Source organism: Danio rerio, chromosome 9 (assembly GCF_052040795.2).
Source record: "Danio rerio strain M-AB ecotype USA chromosome 9, GRCz13ab, whole genome shotgun sequence".
Classification (NCBI taxonomy): Eukaryota; Metazoa; Chordata; class Actinopteri; order Cypriniformes; family Danionidae; genus Danio; species Danio rerio.
Genome location: NC_141029.1, coordinates 28,326,419 through 28,350,721, shown reverse-complemented (window position 1 = coordinate 28,350,721; position 24,303 = coordinate 28,326,419). Strand labels below are relative to the sequence as shown.

General features: G+C 36.0%; 1 protein-coding gene and 2 long non-coding RNA genes across 12 annotated transcripts in view; 1 reads left to right on the top strand and 2 right to left on the bottom strand.

Annotated features, from left to right (window-relative positions):
* LOC141376138 (uncharacterized) overlaps positions 1–24,303 on the bottom strand; it is a 1,062,333-nt gene that overhangs the window by 679,294 nt on the left and 358,736 nt on the right. The window contains exon 8 of one of the 9 annotated variants that reach the window (XR_015499510.1): positions 21,163–21,387. The exons of the other annotated variants lie outside the window; for them this stretch is intronic. The gene's annotated coding sequence lies outside the window, so the exon portion shown is untranslated. Of the gene's footprint in view, positions 1–21,162; positions 21,388–24,303 lie in introns of those variants that run through there. 9 annotated transcript variants of the gene reach the window in all.
* The window catches only part of LOC147842379 (uncharacterized), a 463,094-nt gene that overhangs the window by 119,420 nt on the left and 319,371 nt on the right, over positions 1–24,303 (bottom strand). The window lies entirely within an intron of this gene.
* Positions 11,032–23,044, top strand: LOC141376139 (uncharacterized). 2 transcript variants are annotated; one of them, XR_015499595.2, is made up of 3 exons: positions 11,032–11,200; positions 11,329–11,425; positions 21,734–23,044. It is a non-coding gene; the product is annotated as an uncharacterized LOC141376139 (long non-coding RNA). The 2 variants fall into 2 exon arrangements; XR_015499596.1 differs by lacking the exon at positions 21,734–23,044 and adding an exon at positions 11,500–11,634.

The following is a 24,303-nucleotide window of genomic DNA, read 5'->3' as shown; positions in this document are numbered from 1 at the left end:
TGTTTAACATAATAAAGAAATTTGTGAAGGTTTGAGGCTGTTAAGAGTGAATAAATACATGATTACATTTTCATTTTTGGGTAAACTATCTCTTTAATAATAGGCATGTAATAAGACATTATTTATTTGTGAGAATTGTTATTTATACTATGTTCCCATATATTTACTACGTTTTATAACTAAGGTTAATATTATAAGCCTCTTTAATAAAAAGATGTCAAAAGGACTGGCCATTGTCAGAACCGTTCCCAGCAGAGAAAGTGATTTATTTATTTTTTTTGTGATTTTGTGACAGTCATTCCCAGAAAGTTTTGCAATTAAAAATATATAAAAATAAAAAAATAAAAATATTTTTTTACCGTATTAGGCAGCCTATGTTATGTGTGCAATCTGAAACAATGACACAAATCATAAAATTAAAGCTTCTTTATTTTGGTCTCTTGTCAAGTCAAGATCTGAAATGGTAGGGATTAAGCCAAAGGAAGGTTGTATAACTCTTATTTGTATCCACAATCTTACTTTCTCTCAGATTTCACTCCTCAGAGCATCTGACATCATATAGCTCACTCAGGACATGTGTTAGGGCGCCCCCTACCGTAATACACCTTAATAAACTTTTATTAAAAAATACACTGTGTATTACAGTACACCCTACCGTAATAGACGGATTACCGTAAAAAAAATAGTCACTGGCAAGGAATCATTTTCTCTTGTTAAATGCAGGGAAAGAGTTAGAGAAAAACTTTTATTGATTTGACGCACATCATAATACCAGCAATGCATGTAAAGCCCAAATAATGTCCTTCAATTCAATCCAGTGCATGTCATCTGTAAACCAATCTTCATCTGCTTGTTCCATTACTCTGTTTGTTAGATGTTTGCTCCAACTTTCTTTTTCAGTGTGAAGCATGTCAAACGCACAAAATGCCCAATTTACACAACAGGATGTTTATATCTCATCTTTGATATGACTTTACATGTAAATCACTCTCGCTTCATCAGCATCTGCTTACTGCACAAGCTGAACCACACCCACCTTGCCATGTAATGTAATGTAATGTAATGACTGTGAGAGCACAGGTGATGTTAGATGGCACTACGCAACTTTAAGCTTTAATAAAGTTGACATGCTTGTTGTTAAAGTTACTGGCTATTCGAACAAGCATGGATGGTGTTTACTATAACTTCAGCAGTCAATCTGATTGGTAGAAAAGGTTTTGACATAGCGGGTCAAAACAAAAAAATAAGCTTGAGGTGTTTCGTTAAAAATGATGCTTTTACATTTTACGTCTGACGTTTTGCGTGTTGGTGTGCACAATCACATTACCGCCCTTCATTTAGTCACAAGGCATTAAAAGTCGACGGAAAACATGAGCAAAAAGCATTCCGTCGTGAACGGGCCTTGTAAAACTATTAATTGCAAACTGAAATAAATAAAATTTGACTATATGGTTTGGAATTAGATGTTTTATTAGATTATTTAATTTTCTGAGATTATTTTGCATTTAAATTAAGAATTTTTAAGGATCTAATTTTTTGGTTGATTTTGCGTTGGATTCAGCGATCGCAGAATCACGAAAAACTAGGGGGTCTGCTTATCTAGCTTCTCTTTTTCTTTATAGTTCTATCTTTTATCCATTCTGTCTGTAGTCTGCTCTCATGATCTGCCACACACACACACACGCACGCGCACACAGGTCTCATTGAGCAGCAGAAAGGTGAGCTGACCCGTTTTATCGAGTGTGCCAGGCCAGCGAGTCACCTTAGCTCTCTCGCTGTTTCTCTCTTTCTCAATCCCTCGTTCCCTTTCTCTCACTCCCTCCTGCTTGGAGCACAATAGATCCCCCACAATGCATCAGTTCGGAAGGCCACTTTCACCTCCTCACGTTACCTTCCATTCAAACGCAGAGATACAAATGGATAAGTCCTGAGAATGGAAAAGCCCAGGATATAGAAATGCATGATGAATAGATGAACCGAATACCCGGAGAGAGAGCGAAAGAGAAGAGGAAGAGGGACAGAAAGAAGTTTCTTCTTCGTCAGTCATCAGCCCTGCTGGAGTTAGTCTCCTCGACGGCTGGATGGAGACGGACTCTGTACCGCTGGGAGCCTAGAGAAGCTTTTAGCAGCCCGCTCGTACAGACCTGACTGACATAACGGCAGAAAAATGACTGGCAGATACTCCAAACTACCACCACACACACACACACACACACACACACAGTGAAAAGCCCTGCCGAGTGGATTAGGCCCCACAATAGCGCTCTTTATCCCCTCTGGTATGCTTCTGAGGGGAACGACGTCCATTTTCACTTTTCAAAACAGCATCATCAATCATCAGCACAAACACACACAAGCACACACACACACTGGAATGCCCCATGGGGTTTCATCTGAAGTTAATAGCCATGTTCATTGCACAGATATTACAGGTTAGCGCACAAGACGCGAAACACATGAGATAATAGCCTCATTGTGTCCCACCGCTATTGATGAAACCAGCTCCTTCGCTATAATTTGAGAAAACACGCAAAGGAACACAAAGGATTCATAGACGGTGGAGACGAGACCCCGAACGTGGACTGTAATCAGCATCGATCGGCTGCGTTTTATGAAGAGACCATATGTCAACCGCGCTCGTTTCCCAACATTAGAGGAGCCCTAACTGAGTTTAGGGAGATTTTTACTGCCTAATTATGGAGATTATCGAGTCATTCGCTCCAGTTAGTTTCACTGTGCTCCATCACACTGCATGTGCTCTAGAACAAAACAAAAAGAGAATGAGAGTCACTCTGTAAAGTCAGTCTAAAAAATGTCAAAACAAGTATGCATTTTTGAACATTTTTTGATTAAAATACATTTATGATTGTTTCTTAAAGGGTAGTTCACCCATAAATTTCCCCCTTATGTTGTTCCGAACCCCTGAGACAGTGCTTCATTTATAATTGAATAACTCCCAGAACAAAACCGGGAAATAAAAGTTACCGTGACGACATCTACCACACATTTTCAGTTTTCCTGGAACATGTCATTAAATTGTGATAGCGCTAAAAAGAGCATCACATTTCTGAAGAGTCTTTAATAATTTTGTGCCATATAACGTTATATGTCAGTCATGGATGATAAAAACATGTAGCTACAAACATAAGTCGTATTAACAATCACTATTCAGTTCACTATTATGTGCCAAGTGAAAAACAAATAATGAAATGACTCACTCAATCTAATCTTCAAGAAGAGCCCACAGTTAACTGTTCTGTTTTCTCTGTGACTTGAGATCGCTTTGCTTGTCTCTTTCTATCCTGATCCATTTGCGCAGTTTCCAACTTAGAGATCTCTTTTGATCAGGCTCATTATCAGATTTACTCTGTTTTAAAAAATGAAATGTGTGACTGCCTCTTTGCCATTTTATAAATACAGATATTATTTATGTACGCCACAATGCCATTATTTATTTTCACAGGTCACTGTGCATGAAAATATCACCAACCAATAAGAGTGATTGTAAACAAGAAAGCCAATTGGCTGAAAATATTGTTGAGGCCCGATAGTTTAACGTTACTTTGCTTTAACTTGCACATGGTGACTACCATTATGTGTGTGCACACAATCCACACAGACTTCTCTCTCTCTCTCTCTCTCTCACACACACACACACACACACACACACACACACATATATATATATATATATATATATATATATATATATATATATATATATATATATATATATATATAGATGTTTACCACGCAAAAGTTAATGCCTGATCCATTCAAATAATACCGGAATGCAAAATAAAATTATCTGACATTTTCCGGAACAGGATCCGGCAAGATCTGGCTCAAATTAAGCACTGCCCTGAGACATTTGTTTGTCTTTAGACCCCAAACTAAAATATTTTTTGAAAGTTTTTACTTTAAAGTTGGCATGAAACTTTCATCCACCAGAAATGGTTTCCAAAAAGAGTAAACGCATGAATTGGTCCTATGGGAACTGATCTGATGGAAGATACACATTACTAACAAAATGGAGAAAGAAAAATGGACACACAATGATTGTGACAGCCTGTTCCTAAAGGCAGTCCATGTGACCAGAAGTGAAGAAAACTTGTTTTGAGGGTGGAGGAAAGGTTATGGTTTTGATTTAAGATTATGAGGGCAAATTCATTTTTACAAGATAATGAAGTGCACAGACATATTATATATAACAAGCACCACTATAAATATATAAAAATAAGAATAGTGAATCTTCATTTCATGCTGACTTTAAAGAATAGTTCATCTACAAATTAAAATTCTGTCATAATTATGTTACATATTTCATTTTATATTTTATATTGTTTTCAGGATTCTTTGATATAATGTACATATTTCCAAATATCCAATACATAAAAAAAAACATTTTTACACTGTAAAAAGAACAACTGTATGGCAATACAAATCTCTGGCTCAATGAAGAGTACCCCAAGCCTAAATGATCATTTATTCATTCCTTTTCCTTCGGCTTAGTCTCAATTTCAAAGGTCACCACAGCGGAATAAACAGCTAACTATTTCAGCATATGTTTTATGCAGCAGATGCCCTTCCAGCTGCAACCCAGTACTGGGAAACACCCATACACACTTATTCACACACATACACTACAGACAATTAAGTTTATTCAATGGCGCATATGTGTTTGAACAGTAGGGGAGAACATGCAAATTCCACACAGAAATGCCAAATGGTCCAGCCGGGACTCGAACCAATGACCTTCTTGCCGTGAGGCGACAGTGCTAACCATTGAGCCACAGTGCCTACATTGTCATCAAATGTTAACAATTTTGATTCTAAAAATAAAATGGAAAGGTCTTTTTAACTGACATGGTTGCCTCCTTGAGGATACAGGTTGAAGGGTCCAGATGTATGTGATTAATGGATCAACTGGGGACTGTGAGGGTGAAATAGGAAAGTGTTCAGTTATCAATCACAGATGGACTCCTTCATGAACATCATGTAATGAGTGACTTTTCCAACATGTATAGGTTAAGCGAGAGAAAGTGAATCAAACTCTCATGTAAAAGTAAAAAAAATCAAATATATTAATTTGCTTTGCTTGCTTGATAAAGACATTCCCTATTTCTTTAGAGTTTGAATGACTTGAAGTTGGCAAAATATGGATTATAAACATCTACATAAAAATGTTTTTTAAAACATCTAGAACAGGGGTGTCCAAACTTGGTCCTGGAAGGCCGCTGTCCAGCACAGTTTAGCTCCAACTTTTTTCAACAAACCTGCCTGGAAGTTTCTAGAATAATTAGCTAGTATAACTAGAAAGAGTTTAATTAGCTGATTCTGGTGATTTTAATGGTGGTTAAAATATGAAGGACACTGGTCCTTGGACATCCCTGCTCTAGAATGTTTTACTAAAAAACCTTAATTTAAATTTAGTTTATAGACAGGAGGCCAAGTACGTATTTGAAACCTTAGGGAGGAGTAAATAACCAGGAAATTAAAATTTATTGATGAACATACAAAATTTAGTCTGTTGATTTCTGACTAGCGCTCAACCCTGTGCCTAGTCTAGATAGGATACACTGTAATGCTCGTCTTTAATCAACAGGATACACAAGAATAAAAATAACAATTCTCCAGATCTTGTATTCAAATTTTATCATGGAATGCTTCCTTAAAACCTTTTCATAAAGGAAATCACACAGATCTCTAAAAAAATGTCCTTACAATCAACATAAACACAATAATAAATTTACACAATGCATAAACGGTGAATCCCCGTGCGCGGTTGTGTGTGTGTGTGTGTATGTATGTATGTATGTATGTGTGTGTGCAAATTCCAAAGTTCGTGGATGTGTGTGCGTGCAAAATAGATTGCTCTCACCGAAAAGTTTGAGTCCAGTTTACAGGAATCATATATAGATGATGCACATCAAAAGTTCTCCATGGAGAGTCTTAACAGCAGTTCTGCAGGGCTGATGAGTCCAAAGAGAACGAAATTCAAGAAACTATTGTCTTCAGCACATGAAAAAAGGTAAAACAGGCAGACTGCAACTTCATGCACTTCTCTCTTCTTCAGAAGTCCCGCTGAGCAGTGTCCATATGCCCTCTATCTCGCCCTCATGGTTTGTATGATATGTAAATATGTGTGTATGTAGAAAAACGGGAAGATAAAGATACAAAAGATACATTTACCTCACCTCATTACTCTAAAATAAAGAACATAAAATAAAAGTCCATTACACGATATATTTGGGGATACAATTACTAAGTGTGAGTACGCTTAACTGCATGGCCTATTCGCACATTTAATGAATTTTACTGTACTTAATTATTTGGCAGCGCTACAACACGGCCGGCCGGCAGTGCGATCTGTGGATATGCACATCAATATAGCATTAGTTTTGTAAAACTGTACAACAATAATTCATATTTTTACAGTACTGTGATGGTTGGGTTTAGGCTTAGGGTGGGGTTAGGTGTTAATAAATACAATTTATTGGTTAATTTAATTCATAACATAAACAATGCTCTGTACAACTACTGTTTTTACAATAATGTGATGGTTGGGTTTAGGGTTGGAGTAGAAGTAGATGTTAAGAAAAATAGATGAAATGGGACATTTGGTAAATATTCTTTATAATTCTTGTTAACTTTCAGCTGCAACCCTATATGATCTAGCAACAAGCCTGTGCCAGTGAGCCATGAGGCGGTAAAGACCAGCAAACCATCATCCTTTATTGTTCTTCTCTCAATGTAAACCCAGGGTTTTGGGTTAAATTCTTATGGACCCTCAGCGTGTGGTTGTCAGAAGCCTGACGGGCATGTTTGAGCCATATGAACACAACGGCAAACTGCGACCCTGATGGAAACGTGAAGGAGATCGAAGCCAGTACTGCCCTCTGCACCCTTCACCTCTAAAGAGACACAGGTCGAACCCTCAAACCATCAACTGTAGGCCCGGATGCAATCACTCATGGCAACTGTCACCATGCCGACAGCAGGGGTTCTGTTTTCTCATTGGCTGAAAGAGAAGTCTGTCTCTCACGGCCTGTCCATCTGTCCATCAAAGTAGCCCGAGGCGCTGAGAGACACTGTGGCCTTTCTCACTTCCAGACACACGCAGTGAGAAAGACAGACAGTGTGAGAGAGAGAGAAAGAGAAAAACAGAGATCCTTAATCACACAAAGTGTTTCTGTATAAGTTATAAAGGCAGCATGTGTTAGAAGCAGCCATCCATACACATATACACTTACACCACTGACAAGTGTAATTGGAGTCTCAGCAGAACTGCAGTAGTCTGAGAAGATGAATCTTTAAGAGCGTCTGCATGTCTCGGTCTCTCTCAATAGGTGGGAAGTGAAAAAAGAGTGGCTTTTAGAAGAAATGCTGTGTTTAAATCAAACTGAAAGTACATTAATACAGTGGTCCTCAACCACCGGGCCACGAACCAGTACCGAACCGTGGATCAATTGGTACCGGGCCAAACTAAAAATCATTAATTATTTCTATTTTATTTAATATTCAATTCAATTTAATTAATCTTATTATATAGTAAATTATAGTTATTATAGTATATCTTAAATTATCTTATTATAGTAAATTAAAACTGCGTCAGTTTTCAGAGTTTAAGTTTAATTCAGTTCAGTTAAGTGTGGGTTAATTTTCACTGCTGAAAGTCGAAACACTGAAGAGCAAATCCATCAATGCACAGGCCCACAAGTCCCGAATCCATGCAAGCCAGTGGCGACAGCGGCGAAGAACAAATCTATCCGAGTTAGAATAATCTTTTATTTTGAAAAATGACCATATTCTTGCTTGCATCTCGTTCACTTGAGCACCCAGATTTAACCCACAAGCATCAAAATGAGTAAGAAACTTATTTGAAAAGTTTCTTTGCTAAGGGGAAAAGGCCCAAAGAAAAACTTGTTGACAGCCAAGGAATGGATCCGAAACACATTTGTCAACAAATCAGGTGAATCCATCAAGTCTGTGCAAAAAGATCATTTCTGTGTTGGAGACTGCAAATGACGACCTTTCAGGGGCCATTCGCCCATTGCTTTTCTAGAGTTTGCATAAGTTTGTTATTTCCAATGGAGGTGCGTGGCTTGCACGCTCAAGCGGCGTGACACGCTCGCACCTTCCAGGCGCACCCAGTTAAATTAATGCCATGAGTGCACTGTGAGTCAGGTGACATGAACTGATCAATCAGCTTCATACTTTGTATGGAAAATACACATCTCGATGGACTAGTTATTTCAGACAAACACAGAACACCCAAATACTGCAGTGCTTTGTAGTTTTCTCCATAAATAAAATTTGTATACTCATTTTGTACTGCGTGAGAGCTTTCAACACTTTCACAGGCAGTCTCACGTGCTCTGCAGACCCCCAGAGAATCACATTTTTGTGCAAGGCGAGGGTTTTTTAAATCTACTAAATTGTTTGGCAATTGGCTTTTGCTTTCGCTTTCTAAATCTGCTCAATATTATGTGCACAGCCATGTAAGAAACATTAAATAATTATTTCTTTAATCTAAACAATTCATAAACAATTGACTAAATACTCGGAGAGGACAAAATTACGAGGGAGGACAAAATCTAAATTGGCTGTAAAATATTTGCACAGAGTTAAAAAATGGCTAATCAAATCATTTGCCTTATTTAAATAATCCACACATTTTAATCTTGTAATTATTATACTGTTTTGAGTGTGTAAGTCTGTTTTTATCCCTCTTTTCTGTCTATTTCTCTTTTGCTGTATATTTTGTTATTTTAATGGTGTCAGTATATTACTTATTTTATGCATCTAAAATGCTTTGGTAATACTGTACAAAATATCATGTCAATAAGGCAACCTGAACTTAAAAGCAAGATAAAGACAGACTCTACAAAACACAAGACATGTCACTTGTATTGTTTTGAATGGGGAAAAGTGTAACAGTCAATATGGCGCAGGAAGCCTCGCCTACATGGGAGCGATTGCTATAGACAGACGTTTCTACCAGGGATTCTGCAGATGTGTGCTTTTCCAACAGGTTGTTGGTCAACAAATTCGCTAATTGTTTCACAAACATAAGAAATATATCAAAATAACGCTTGAAATTTTTATTTTTAATGAATCAAGTGCACTTGAAAACAAAAGATTTTTGGTTTGTAATCTGTTTGAAACAAACGCGAGGTACAGTTCTTCCTGTCAAATGCACATCACATGACAGCAACTACAAGAACACCCACAAACTTGTAAACAAAGAGTCGATGAAATCTCTGGAGGGGATTTACCATCAAGACTAAGTTTTGGATTACTTCAGAAGACCAGCGCGACCAGACAATCATTATTCAGAGATTGACAATATGTAGAACGACCATAAATGAGGTTGATGTTGTGATCTCGTTTTTTTTTTTTTGCTTGGGCAACCCTACTGAAAAAAACTACTTAAACTGGCCTAAACTGCCTAAACTGGTTGGCTGGTTTTAGCTGGTTTTAGCTGGTTGACCAAGCTGGTTTTATAGGGGTTTTGGCAACTTCCAGGCTGGTTTCCAGCCATTTCCAGCCTAGTCTTAGCTGGTCAGGCTGGAAAATGACCAGCTAAAACCAGCTTGACCAGCCCGGTTTAAGCTGGACATAGCTGGTTTAGGCTGGGCTCCCAGCCTGGTCAAGCTGGTTTTAGCTGATCAGCTAAGACCAGGCTGGAAATGGCTGGAAACCAGCCTGGAAGTGACCAAAAGTTCTTTAAAACCAGCCTGGTTAACCAGTTAAAAACAGCCAATAGGCTGGTTTAAGCACTTTTTTTTTTCAGTAGGGAACCTTAAAAAATATGCAGATTTTGTCTGATTCGGACGTATATAAAAATGAAGCTAATGAGACATGTAATTTAGGTTTATTGGTGGTTCCAAACAGGTAATGTAATCATTAGCTTGGCAAAAAGTTTAGAATAATTTGATGTTTCTTATTACACAATGAATGCCCAAGCATACTTCCCCAGAGGTGTTTCAAAGATGGCCGCAGAGTCAAATGACTTGCCTTAAAGGTGACTTTTATTAAGAGATTTTACCTGTCAGTGGGTGCACATGGCTCTGAAATAACATAAAAGAAAGAGCAATAGTGGATTTTTTTTACTTTAATCCATTAAAAAAAATAAACAATTTCTAACAGTTTATAAATAAATAAAAAAATGTTAAAATCAAATTATGTTTTGTTTGTTGCATATATTTAACCAGGCCCGGATTAGCCAATTGGGAGGACCGGGAGAGTACCCGGTGGGCCGTTCCATTTTTTTGGCTGTGAGGGCCGGTGTTTCTAGCTGCTTGCACTATCAGCTATCGCACTTTTTTTTTCATTTACTTATCTATTTGACCATAGCCTCACTCTTTTTATTCATTATTTTGCCGCAGCTCCGCTCTTCTTATTTTTTTGCCTCGCAGCCCCATAAGCAATGCTGCCTGCATGGTAATGATGATATAATTATTATTCCGGCCACACAACCATAACAGTGCCATTGCGGTCCAGTAGTTAACGTTGCGCAATGACGTTGACGATCTGTGTTCGATCCTCACCTAAGTAATTTTTTTTATTTATTTTTTTTATCGTAAGACATATAAAACTGTAAGGTTGTTGAACATCTGAAGTTCTAAAGCAGCTGTTTTCTTGAAAAAGACATGATAGTGTCATTAGAAACTGAATTGGAAATTACCCTATTTTAATATAGTCAGTCGTGAACTGAGGTGGGCCGGTCTGCTTGAAACTCCAGGGCTAAAAAAGGAGTCCCACTTATGTGATGTGTGTAAAAGGTGTGTTTGATTTCAGCTACCACCGCAAGTATATTTCAAACCTGTGGAAAGCACTGACAAGGAGCCCAATTTTAGACTGTGCAAAGTTGCCTTTATGGTTTAATTTATCCTAAACAACTACAATTCAATAAACATGGCCTGACAATGCTTTGAACTGCAAAAGGTACACATAATGACATCACATAAAAATTGCATTCATTTTAATAACAGCTTGATAGAGTTTGTTAAACTGTAGGCTGTTTATGGTTGCTAAGCAACAGCAACTGAACTGCTGAACTAAACTGATCTGGTGTGTGTTTGTGATGGATACATGGATGGACAGACAAACAGACAGATAGATGTACGAATGGACAGATGGATATGCAAACAGATGGATGGATGAATAAATGGACAATAGATGGATGGACATACAGGTTTGACACACATTAAATATAATATGCATTTTGAAACAGGAGAGATGACAAGATACCAAGGGTGAAGTGAGGTGAGGTAAATAACTGATTATGGTTGTAAATGAGTAACCATGGTAACTTTTTTGCAGATGGTGTGTCAATCTATGGAGGTCCAGACCATCTGTTTGTGTAAACATCCCTCAGAAATATCCACTATTCAACCACAATGGGGTTTTTTCATGACAGGTATACACACATACACGGGAATATGATAGTTAGCTGTGCTTTTCATGTCAACATCACAATTTCTCCACGGGCAGTCTATCCAAACACAAGAAGGACATGGCGAGGAAGTGGAGACAGCATGTGTTTGGACTCGGAAGGGACATTATAATAATACAACACCACATTTTACTTGAATTATAGGTTTGATGTAAAACAACAACAACAGCAGCAAGATACTCTTCATAAATAGAGATGCTGTGTGTGTGTGTGTGTGTGTGTGTGTGTGTGTGTGTGTGTGTGTGTGTGTGTGTGTGTGTGTGTGTGTGTGTGTGTGTGTGTGTGAGTGTGTGTGTGTCTGTCCATCTGTGCCAAAGAGTCAGATGGGCCACAGAATGTTGTGAATAAATCATGAAATGTGTGATGCTCCAAGTAGAGCATTTTATTCTGTGACAAGCAGAAATCAACAGCACTGATGTCTTACTGTGTGTGTGTGTGTGTGTGTGTGTGTGTGTGTGTGTGTGTGTGTGTGTGTGTGTGTGTGTGTGTGTGTGTGTGTGTGTGTGTGTGTGTGTGTGTCTCATCTGACCCAGCATGTTTATATCAGTACTACTGGGTCATTTGATGCTTGCAAAGTCGATGAATCATAGGAAAAGAAATCAAGGAACATGCTAATTATAGGAAAAATTGTACTTACTGCAAAAAGTGATAGCATTTGATTGGCATATGCTGTATATATTATGCTGGATTTAACCATGATTACGCTTATAATGTAAGACTAAACAGATTGATCTAAACATATATTGACAATACCCATAATTTATTTTGGAAAATTCATAGAAAGTTGATCATCTTTTTTAGAAAGGTAATGCTTTTCTGTACAGTGGAGTGCAGTATTGTATTGGACCCCAATGACTTTTACATAAAACATTTGGGCACAAAAAAATATGATGTTTAAAAATGTAATTATTTATAAAGAATTTATATGAGGAAAAAAAAAAGTGAAAACAAGATTATTTTACTTACCCTAATGGCAGATCATTTGGCTTGTTTTAAGGAAAACTTCTGAAGATGGAAAATTGTAATATTTCTACTTGTTCTAATTGTTTATTTTTTCGATATTTGGACTAGAAACGAAACAATGCAAAGTAAGAATTTTTGATTACTGTACCTGAATACTGTAAGAAACCCCAGAAAATGGCCAAATAGAGCTATTTATCTTGAAAAACTGTATTCATATCGCAATATTTAGCAGAAGTATAAAATATTGCAATATCAGATGTTGTCATTCTTTCATTGTATAGATAAAATCTGACAGGACATTCTGTTTTAATCCATAGAAGAAAGAAAGTCATACGGGTTTAGAATGAACACAGGTTTATATCAGTCCACTGGGAAACAAAGGCTTTAACAAGCTAGCAGGCTAATGAGTGCTTCCGAGGAAACTCCAGTCTCTGGATATTCCCTTTTACTGCACTTTTCTCATGTCTTTGCAAACTTTTATAAAAGACTGCTATGCAGTTATCTGGATGAGTTACCAAATTGATGCAGCTGGACTATTATCATTGATGTTAAAATTGCCGGCCCCCAAGCAATGTGAAATTGGCTGCTTTACACATTGTTCCTTTATCAAAATGAGCAGTTAGAACTTATATTAAGTGGACTAAAATTTACAGTTGAGTCTAGTTGAAAACTCTTTATAGTGCTTGTATATTTATACGATAATAAATGCACTTAATATTATAATACACAGTATAACTAAATTTGTTAATCTAGTGTTTTATTTATATCACTTTTGAATTGCATGAGACCTTGATATCTGGTATGACAAATGTGTATGTTGAAAATGTAACAAACTGACTTTTTAGACATACATAGTAATGTGAAAAAATTAAAGAAAAAACAACAACAACGATTTCTATTTAGTCAGTTACATTACTAATACAGGCAATATTTCATTCCAAAGTACTAAAAATGTTAATGAAATCACTTTGCACTGTTAATACATTTTAGAAACTTGAATGAAAACACATTTAAATTACAAGCTATGGAAAATTGTTAATTAACATATTTCTTTGCAGTGTAATTTTGCCACTATTTAGGAAATAACTTAATAATCATCAATTGATATTGTTTACAAGAGAAGTATGCTAAAACGCATTGACATAATGCTAAATTTGTTATCTTTAAAAAGTACTGTTTTGTTTTTTTTAGAAACTTATGTGAAACTTTTGCTTCTGGGATTCTCCAGAAACAACTCCACTTCTGTGGCACAAGAGACTGTGGGCGGTATTAGCATGAGCATGGATCCAGACTTCTCAAAATCTACTAAAAAAGTACATTCAGATTGTAAAACTGCCTTGCTAGCGAATATTAGACAATCTCTTTATCTAAATATGCCTACTATTATACTATAGGCAAAAATACTATGTGATATGAATGACTTTACAGTCTGCATAAAAGTCCAGATGAAAATAATCAGATGACTGATCTATCAGTCGACTAGATGGATGACTACCTAGCGAGATTTAGAAGTGTGAATCCAGTAGACACTTCACTCTCTGCTAATCTGCATTAAATTAATCACATAACATGTATACTGTAGATCACATGGCAGAGACAACATGGCATATATAATGTGTATTGTTTTACTGTATACTATACACATGCATTATATATATATATATATATATATATATATATATATATATATACACAAACACACATACACACACCTTTATATACATTTATATATATATATATATATATATATATATATATATATATATATATATATATATATATATACCTTTAAATGGCTATAAAACTAATATAACCAAATGTAGTAAGTACCAAAAAGCATGCTATTTTAGACATCCCTAGTCCAAAGTCTTGCTAGATGTAATACTCATGGATAATCAGCACACACACACAAACAGTGGTTGGCTGAGATTTAACCACACAAAACCTCTTGTCTGATTGATTTAATAAAAACTGCAGGATGTCCTGCAAATCACATTTACCCAGCATCCACCTGTAATGGCCTTACTGTTATTGTGTCCATAAATATGTTAAAGTGCTCCTCAAAATAGCCTTGCTGCTACAAAAGGCGGCTCATTTATTAAATCAATGCAGCATGTTAGCAGAATAATTGTACATAAGTGCATGTGTGAACACTGTCGAAGCTTTTTATGGCATCAGATAAGCAGAGCATGGCTTCACGAATAACACATAAACTTTGCTTTTGCGTGTGATTAATATCCACTGATTTGGTGTAACAGAGTAAACAGCAAACAACACAGTGGAGTCATTAAATGTACATGTAACAGTAAAATAACAATAATGAGCAAACAATAATACATTTATTTCCATGCTATATATGCTCTTCTGTTCTCCATGGACTTATTTGACAATCAAACAACCAACCGACTGACCCACTCACCAACCAATTGACCGACCAACCAACTAATCAACCAACCAGCCGACCGACCGACTAACAAACCAATCATTCAATCAACCGACCAACCAACCAACTTTGTTTTTTTGTGTGATTTAATATCCACTAAATGGGTGTAAGAGAGAGAACAGCCATGCCTTTTTTCCATGTTATATATGATCTTTTGTTTACTATGGCAGGACAATCAATGATTTGACAATCAATTATTTTACACTCAACCAACCAACTAACTAACTAACCCACTGACCAACCAACCTACCAACCGACCATTCAACCAATCGACCGACCGACCAACCAACCAACCGACCAACCAACCAAGCAATCAACCGATCAACCAATCGACCAACCAATCGACCGAAGAACCAACCAACCAATCAACCAACCAACCAACCAACCAACCAACCAACCAATCAACCGACCAGCAAACCAACCAACCAACCAACCAATCAACCAACCAACCAACCAACCAACCAACCAACCAATCAACCAACCAACCAACCAACCAACCAACCAACCAATCAACCGACCAGCAAACCAACCGACCGTCCAACCAACCAATCGGCCGACTGACTAACCAACCAAACAACAATCCAATCAACCAACCAATTGACCAACCAACCAAGCAACCAATTGACCAACCATTGGACTGACTGACCAACCTAACAACAATCCAACCAACCAACCAATCAACCAACTGACCAACCAATGAACCGACCGACCAAGCCACCAACCAACCAACTAACTCAACCAACCATGTGACCAATCAATCGATTGACAAACCAACCAAAAAACAATCCAATTAATCAATCAACCAATCGACCAACTGACCAACTAGCTGACCAACCAATGGACTGATCGACTAACCAACCAACCGACCACTCAATTGACCGACAAACCAACCAAAAATTCTAAAAATTCTGAATACTTTTTTTTTCTGTAATTTATTCAAGTGATAAAAAGGTGAATTTTTATCAGCCATTACTCCAGTCTTCAGTGTCACATGATTCTTCAGAAATCATTATAATATGATAATTTTATGCTTACAAACATTTCGTATTACTGTCACTAATACTGAAAACAGCTGTTTTGAGGAAAACGTTATTTTTATTATTTAAAATGTATGCTACTTATATTCAACACACTATGTGTGTGTGTGTGTGTGTGTGTGTGTGTGTGTGTATTTGTGTGTATGTGTGTGTACATGTGCATAAACACAACAGAAGTGCTTTGTCTGTACTGAGAAATTAACATAGATGGATCTCATCTTTTCATGTGCAGATACAGCAGTTAAATATATGAAACAAACATTCCTCGCTAGTAGCGTTAACATGGGGTTGCCGAAGGTCGCTGTAATTTGCAGAAGCTGTGTAATTAGCTGGCAGGCAAGCTCCATTTCGATCACATCCTCTGGGAACAAGCTAATGTAGCACGCCACCAACTGCCACGTACAGATAGTAGAGCTTGATTAAACTCTCAAACCACGCCACAGTATATTCACAGGAGATATATTTCTGATCCACGGCCTCCAGTTATGTCCTCAAAACGCAGTTACAACATAGAGAGAGAGAGAGAGAGAGAGAGGGAGAGAGAGAGAGAGAGAGAGAGAGAGAGAGAGAGAGAGAGAGAGAGAGAGATGGATGGAAAATTGACAGCACATTGGAAGGTCGTCATTGGAACTGCTCTCGTAAAGGTACAATGTTTAGTTAGCTAAATAATAATAATAATAATAATAATAATAATAAAACATAAAGAATAATAAAGACAATCAATTTGTTGGTTAGCATAGCCAGATTAGCTTCTACTTGTAGATCCCAAATCTCCACTTCATGAGAGAAAAAAGCATGTTTCTCCACTGACATGTCATTCATTTCATGCATTTGGCAGGTGCTTCTATCCAAAGGCACTTACTTTGCACTCAATTTATATAGTATATATTCGCTGGGAACTGAATCTATGACCTTGGCAATGTTAGTACTAAACTCAACCCCTATCACTGCTAGAAAACTACAGTGTAAGAAAACATTACTCACAAAATGCATGTTTTCCGACTATACATTCCTTTACAGTAAAATCATCATATAGCTACAATTTCATAACATTTTCATAAATTAAACAATATATATAGAGACAACAAACTATAATATCACTATATATCAGAGACAATTATATATAATTTTTGTTGTTGAAGTCTCATAAAAGGATGAAATGGACGTTGCTTCTCTGTCACTGACTTTCACATCAAAGCTAACGGCATGTCCAGATTGTCCAGAACGCCATGTGTCCAGAACTAAGTAAACCTGACATTGTCTTAAATCGTATACTGTCCATTCAAACACTACACACTATGTGAAAATCGATATGTCAAAAATGTATAATCGTAACAAAAATAATGAAATAAATTAAAATAAATTAAATAAATCTATATTGCTAGGCAAAAAAATAGACAGATGACATACTACTTTCACAGAGACTCTTAAGTGTGCATTTAATCGATATTTTACTTTGCCATGAAGCCACTAGAGATGATTTATTAACGAAAAGAAAAAAAAAAAAAAAAAAAACGACTTTGGCAGATCCAGACGTCTAATTTCACCCATACTCATATCACTAGGATACAACACAATTTTAATGGCTATGAATTAAAGTTTAAATTCAAATATCTACCCAAAAACACACATATGTGCATTGAGGGTATTTTTCAGGGGGTTCTGTCATTCTAGCATTTTTTTCAGGTATTGTAGAGCTCCTTGGGGGGTCCGTCACTGATTGCTCCATTACGATGTGCGATATTTTTAGAGGTTAGGGCTCTCTCACCAGCAAAGGTCAAAGGTCAAATCAGTTGAGATACTCAGAGGTCACAGGGCACGCCTCTGGTCATTTAACCAAACACAACCACATGACTAAACAAGCAAAAAGGTGCTTTAACGTACATCACTGAGTTAAATCGAATGCTGGAATTTCAATGATAACCTGTTTAGGTCCAGACAACATTAACATGACAACTATGGCTTTTTAAATATGGCACTGAATACCTTTCTTCTGCCATTATTTGTTTATTGACCATTGTACAGCTAATATCTACAGACTATGATTGTACAAATCTATCTATCTATCTATCTATCTATCTATCTATCTATCTATCTATCTATCTATCTATCTATCTATCTATCTATCTATCTATCTATCTATCTATCTATCTATCTATCTATCTATCTATCTATCTATCTATCTATCTATCTATCTATCTATCTGTTCATATGTCTGTCCGTTCGTCCATCCATCCATCCATCCTTCTATCTGTCTGTCTGTCTGTCTATCTATCTATCTATCTATCTATCTATCTATCTATCTATCTATCTATCTATCTATCTATCTATCTATCTATCTGTCTGTCTGTCTGTCTGTCTGTCTGTCTGTCTGTCTGTCTGTCTGTCTGTCTGTCTGTCTGTGTCTGTCTGTCTGTCTGTCTGTCTGTCTGTCTGTCTGTCTGTCTGTCTGTCTGTCTATCTATCTATCTATCTATTACAATAAATCATGGAACTTTGTGAATATATTTAACAAAACACGGCACAGCTTACTAAGTATGAGAAAGGACCCCACATTTCGTCGTTCCCATCCCGGGTGGGCAACAGCTGCCAATCACCCTCCATCCTTACTCTGTGAATCACAGCTGAGAATAAAAAAAAACACATCAGCGAGTGCGAAAGAGACAGCGATCTTAATCCCTTCATCTCGTCGTGATGTGACGCGACCTTGTCCTACAAATAGATTTGATGATAGGGGCTTTCCATAATAACTCGAAATACAGGGCCCCCTTCATATCAGCTGGTGTTGAAAAGCCAAAGTCTGGGAAAAACTATCGGAGCTTAAGCTAACGCTTCTAGCGCCTGTGCTAATATAATTACAGCTAGTCCAGACGGGGCACACGGGTCAGTCCGCTAACCCAAGGAATGGCTCTGATCCTGGCTAAGTGGGGTCTTCTCCCTCCCTCCTTAGGGCTCTTATGTAGGCCGTCACTTCTCAATTTAAGCCTGGGCCTAAATGACCTTCGCACCGAAAAGTGTAATGAGAGATATTACGTGCTTGAGGAACGCGAAATATGAACTAGCCAGGAGACTCTCTGCTAGACTGACCTCTGAACCGCTGAGATTATTCCTGTGAGGGTTCGAGGAGTGTGTGTGGCAAAGGGTGACTGGCACGAAGCAGGAAAAAGAAAGATTTAAACAAATACTAGGAAACATCTGTAAACTTGAAAAAGCAATAAGCACATTAGGGATGTTTGTCTATAGCAATCTGTTTAAACTTGAAGTCAGATGGAAAATAAAGCACATTTCCACAGTAGCAGTGAATATGAGACTAAAAACACACATTAGCAATCGTACTTAAAACTATAAACAACTTACCGAGATGTTCTCGATGGTGTAGAGTTTTAACAAATCATAACTAATTAGAAAAAGTGTCCATTTCCTTTATTTTGTTTGGGTTTAGTCATGTTAGTGTAAGTAGTTAAGTGTTGTAGCCATTCCCAGTTGTCTCTGATGTACACACATGAATGCATAAAGACCAATCTGATGCCTTGGAGTCTTGCAGTTGTAAAAGGTATACTAAAGTTTTAAATGACGCAATTATTAAAAATGTGTTAATTTTAGCAAAGATGAGAATGAAAAAATGCCAATTCAACACTTAATTTCTGTAACGCATAATATTATATTTAATCAATTTACTATTTAAACAATATATAATTTATTTTTATATAAAGTGTAAACATTCATTTAAATTAATTACATTATAATATTAAAATCACATCACCCCTGTCATGCAGCAGCTTCATTGGTTACCTGATGTTAACATTCAAAGCCATGCACAATCTCGCCTCTCCATATTTGTCTGCCTTCATCCACATTTCTGTTCCTTCTCGCACCCTGCGATCTTCTTCCTCCCTCCACTTGTCTGTTCCCTCTGCTTGTCTATCGTCTATGGGCAGCAGAGTATTTAGCCGCTCTATTTCTCAGCTTTGGAACTCACTACCACCTGCCATCAGAAACATTGACTCCCTCAAACTATTCAAATCAAGACTCAAAACTCACTTATTTAAGATGGCTTCTAATAGTTAATAATTAATTAATTTTATCTGCACTATTGCTGTGTATGTTTTTATTATTTCTCTTGTTGTTTTATTGCTCTTGCTTTATTATACTCCTTGAGTTGCCAGAAAGGCTGCTTTTAATAAAATGTATTATTATTATTAATATTAATAAAAAACAATAAACAATAATAATAATAAGAAATGAAACAATTTAATAATACAACATCAAAATACTAATCAATTTAAATCTTTTAAATATTATTTATTTTTTATTAATTTATTAATAAAAAACAATATTTTTATCAATTTAAAAACATTTAACATTTTATCCATTTGCCAGCAAAATATTTTTAATCTTAATGACCATGAACTTCATAACTAGACAAATCTAACATTATTTCACAAATATTTTGGCATCTTATTATTAGTGTTATTATTATTTTATCAAGTGTTTCAAAACTAAGGTTGTGCAATATGGAAATGAAGTGTTTGGATGTAAAAACCTTTAAATGCCGTCCGAAAGTTAACTCTAAAATTTGAATTTTTATCAAGCTCCTATGTGTATGTTCAGTAATATCACTTTGTGGCAAAGAATATGTCTTTTTCCTAGTCTTTAAAGTTAAATAATTCAACATAAGCAAAGGAGGCTGAGAAAATTTTTCATTTTCGATGGAAATCTCAGATGGAACTCATCAAATATACCCCAAAAGTATATTGTTTTATATTATGTTCTATTGTTTAGTATACTTTTTCATCATTTGTATGTCTTCAATCTTAAACGCCACAATTGGACGCAGACAGAAATGTCAATTACTCCAATTTTGAATAATCATAATAATTCCTTATATTTATATAGCACTTTTGTGGACACTCAAAGTGCTTACACATTTTTTTGGGGGTGTGTGTGGGGGGTTCACCTCATCAACCACCAATGTGCAGCATCCACCTGGATGACAGCAACAGCAAATTTGGCATCCGAATCAGGATGCTGAAATTAAACCCCTACTCAATGTTTACGCAATGTACAATGTTTGCATATTTCATTTTAATTTTTAGCAAAGTTTATTTCTTTTGTTGTTATTTTATGTTGGTATTAAACATTTAGTTCTAAAAAACTGACTGAATTTAAAGAAACATGTACTAACACGTACTTGAGCTATCGTGACATCTATGCTTGATGATTATGTTGTGATTTTTATTTTATTTATTTATTTTTTTGCTTTATCATTTATTCATTCTCTTTTCGGATTATCTCTTTATTAACCAGGGGTCACCACAGCGGAATGAACTGTTAAGTTATCCAGCATATGTTTTTTTACGCAGCAGATGCCCTTCAAGCTGCAAGCCAACACCGGGAAACACCCATACACAATTACAATCACACACGTACATTTTGGCTTATTCAGTTTACCTATTGTGCATGTCTTTGGACTGTGGGGGAAACTGGAGCACCCGGAGGAAACCCATGCGAACACAAGGAGAACATGCAAACTCCACACAGAAATGGTACCTGACCCAGCCGTCACTTCCTTGCTGTGAGGCGATCATGCTAACCACTGCACCACTCTGCTGCCCCTTTTTGTAATATCATCTAGCCCTTTTTGAACCATTATAGTGCACACTTCAATGTACTTTGCTTTTTACCTATACTTTTTTCAGGATGTTTGTAAATTTAATTAGATGTGGACACCAAAATGTGATGCCATGTCACACACTATGATGTTTGATCATACTGTAACACTACACAAGAGTACTCTCCTAAATTGGCTGTGTTTTCTTTTATCAAAAGATGCAGTGCAGACACATGAAGCTGAACCCTGTGGCTAAAGAGCGCACACTCACTGTAGGGACGACCCTGTTCTGAAAGCACATGGGGTCCTTCAGGCGGTCCAGACACCTTCCCCTAATGTCACAAAGGGCTGACATGAAAGGCCTGGCCTGATTATAGCCTGCGGGAAAATCGATCCTGGATAAAATGAGTCATGGAGGAAGAAAAGGGAGGGGAAGAGAAAGAAAGAAAAAAAAGTAAAAAAAAAAAAAAAAAAAAAGGGAAAGCACATATTCTCACTCACTTTGATGTATTTGAGATATATTGTGTGATGTTCACAAACACATAATTATTGATTGGAAAATCAGTGGAGAAAACCAAGCTGGTCTTGAAAACACAGAGAAATATTAAGGTAAACATTTTCTTTGAAGGGTAAAGATTGCATGAATGTACACAGACACAAATATATTTTAAGCTTCTGTGAATTGTGGGGAATTTTAAAATACTTTGTTTTAACAACCAAACAATATTTGTACCTAATAATGTACCTACAAACACAATACCTAAACCTATCACACACCCGTGTGTGTGTAAGTGTATGTGTGTGTAAATTCAGTGCCTTAATTAGCTGGCTGTTTACAATTGTATGATTTTAATTTAACATAGAAACACAGCAACTTATTCAGCTGAATCTACTTAACTTGAATTATAACAGGAGCACACAAAACAACTCCTTTACAACTTAATAGGACATTCATAAAAACACTGATGCCTGATTAATTTCCATGTGTTTACGTCACAATTATTTAGAAAGATTGAGCTTTAACAATCTGAGGAGGTTTGAATGTTCTCTCCTGTCTCACTCTACTGTTAAGCACTAATGTTTTACTAGATATTTTTCAAGACACTTCTATGCAGCTTAAAGTGGCGTTTAAAGGCTTAACTAGGTTACTTAGGCAGGTTAGAGTAATTAGAAAAGTCATTGCATAACAATGGTTTGTTCTGTAGACAAAATATAGCTTAAAGGGGCTAATAATTTTGACTTTAAAATGGGTTTTTAAAAATGAAAAACTGATTTTATTCTCGCCAAAATAAAACAACAAGACTCTTTAGAAGAAAAAAAATATTGTCAGACATACTGTAAAAATGACATTGCTCTATTATTAAACATCATTAGGGAAATGTTTAAAAGAAAAAGAAAATTCAAAAGAGGGCTAATAATTCTTACTTCAACTGTATATATATTTATATACTGCATATAGATCACATATACACAGTATGAAACAGATGAACTGATGAAATATGAAATCAAATAAATAAAAGATTATAATCAGACATGATTAAGTTCTTTAAGATGTCTCTGGTATTTCAGGCATAACATGCTTTTATTGCAGTAATTGATGCATAAGTAGCCTTTAGCCTCACATATCAATTTAGAAACATATATTTGCCATCTACAGTTATCAGAACACCCATTTGATCTCAATTAGGTGTTATTGTAGACACTCACTGCTGTCAGAAAGAGAGTTTTTAGATGAAAGTGAGATTTTAGTTCCACTTACAGTGAAAAATTGCTAATGACTAGCTCGGACAACCACACACAATAAAAGATATAAAATAAATTAAAGAGGAAATATAAAAAATGGATATTATTGGAGTATGCTGTGCAATAAGATAAAATGTTGTATATTTGCATATAACTTATATTACTCATTATTAGTAGTAAAAAACTAAAGAACATTTATCATTCATCAAAGAACTGCATTAATTCAAATATAATAATATATAAAATACAATTGCCTAATTAAAATATATGAATATTGAGAAATTAGTTTATGGCGATATTGGGTTAAATTTAGAGAACCAGAGTAAATGTAAATATATATATTTTTTATTATTCTAATATTTAGCATATTAACAACATTTTTCAACTAAAGAATATTTTATTTGTCAGACAACTATAGATGCTTCATGAACAATGAATGTATACCAATATAATATAATATGGATGCTCCGATCAATCGGCTGAAGATAGATATCGGCCGATAATCACATTCCATGACTGCATTTGTTACTTGTTGATCTGGCCGATGTCATGAACTGATCGCAAGTGTCTGTTAACAAGTTTACAAGCAGAGGAAGATGCATCCTGGTTATGTTCCCGGGTTATGCATCAGCAGCGCTACAACACATGAGCAATGTTTCCAAATTACATTATTACCATTTTTAATCTGTTTTATCTCATTTATTTTTGTAAAGCTGCTTCTGACCATTACGTGTATGCATCCTTAATTTATTATTTTAGGTAAGGCAAGATGATCATACTTAAAAGTTAACTGTGGTTATGCATTGTTATATAAATGTATTAGCCAATCACCATGACAAGGAATCGATACTCAGTATCAGCTGAAAAATCCTGATGGATGATGATGAATGATCGGAGCATCCTTATAATACATTTTATATATAATATTATATATATTAAATATTTAGTTTCAATTTTAAAAGCTAATTTCTTGAAACGAAAACGGCCCAGTTTGACTTACATTGAAAGAATTAAGAGTTTAGTTTCAATCATTTATGCATGTAGA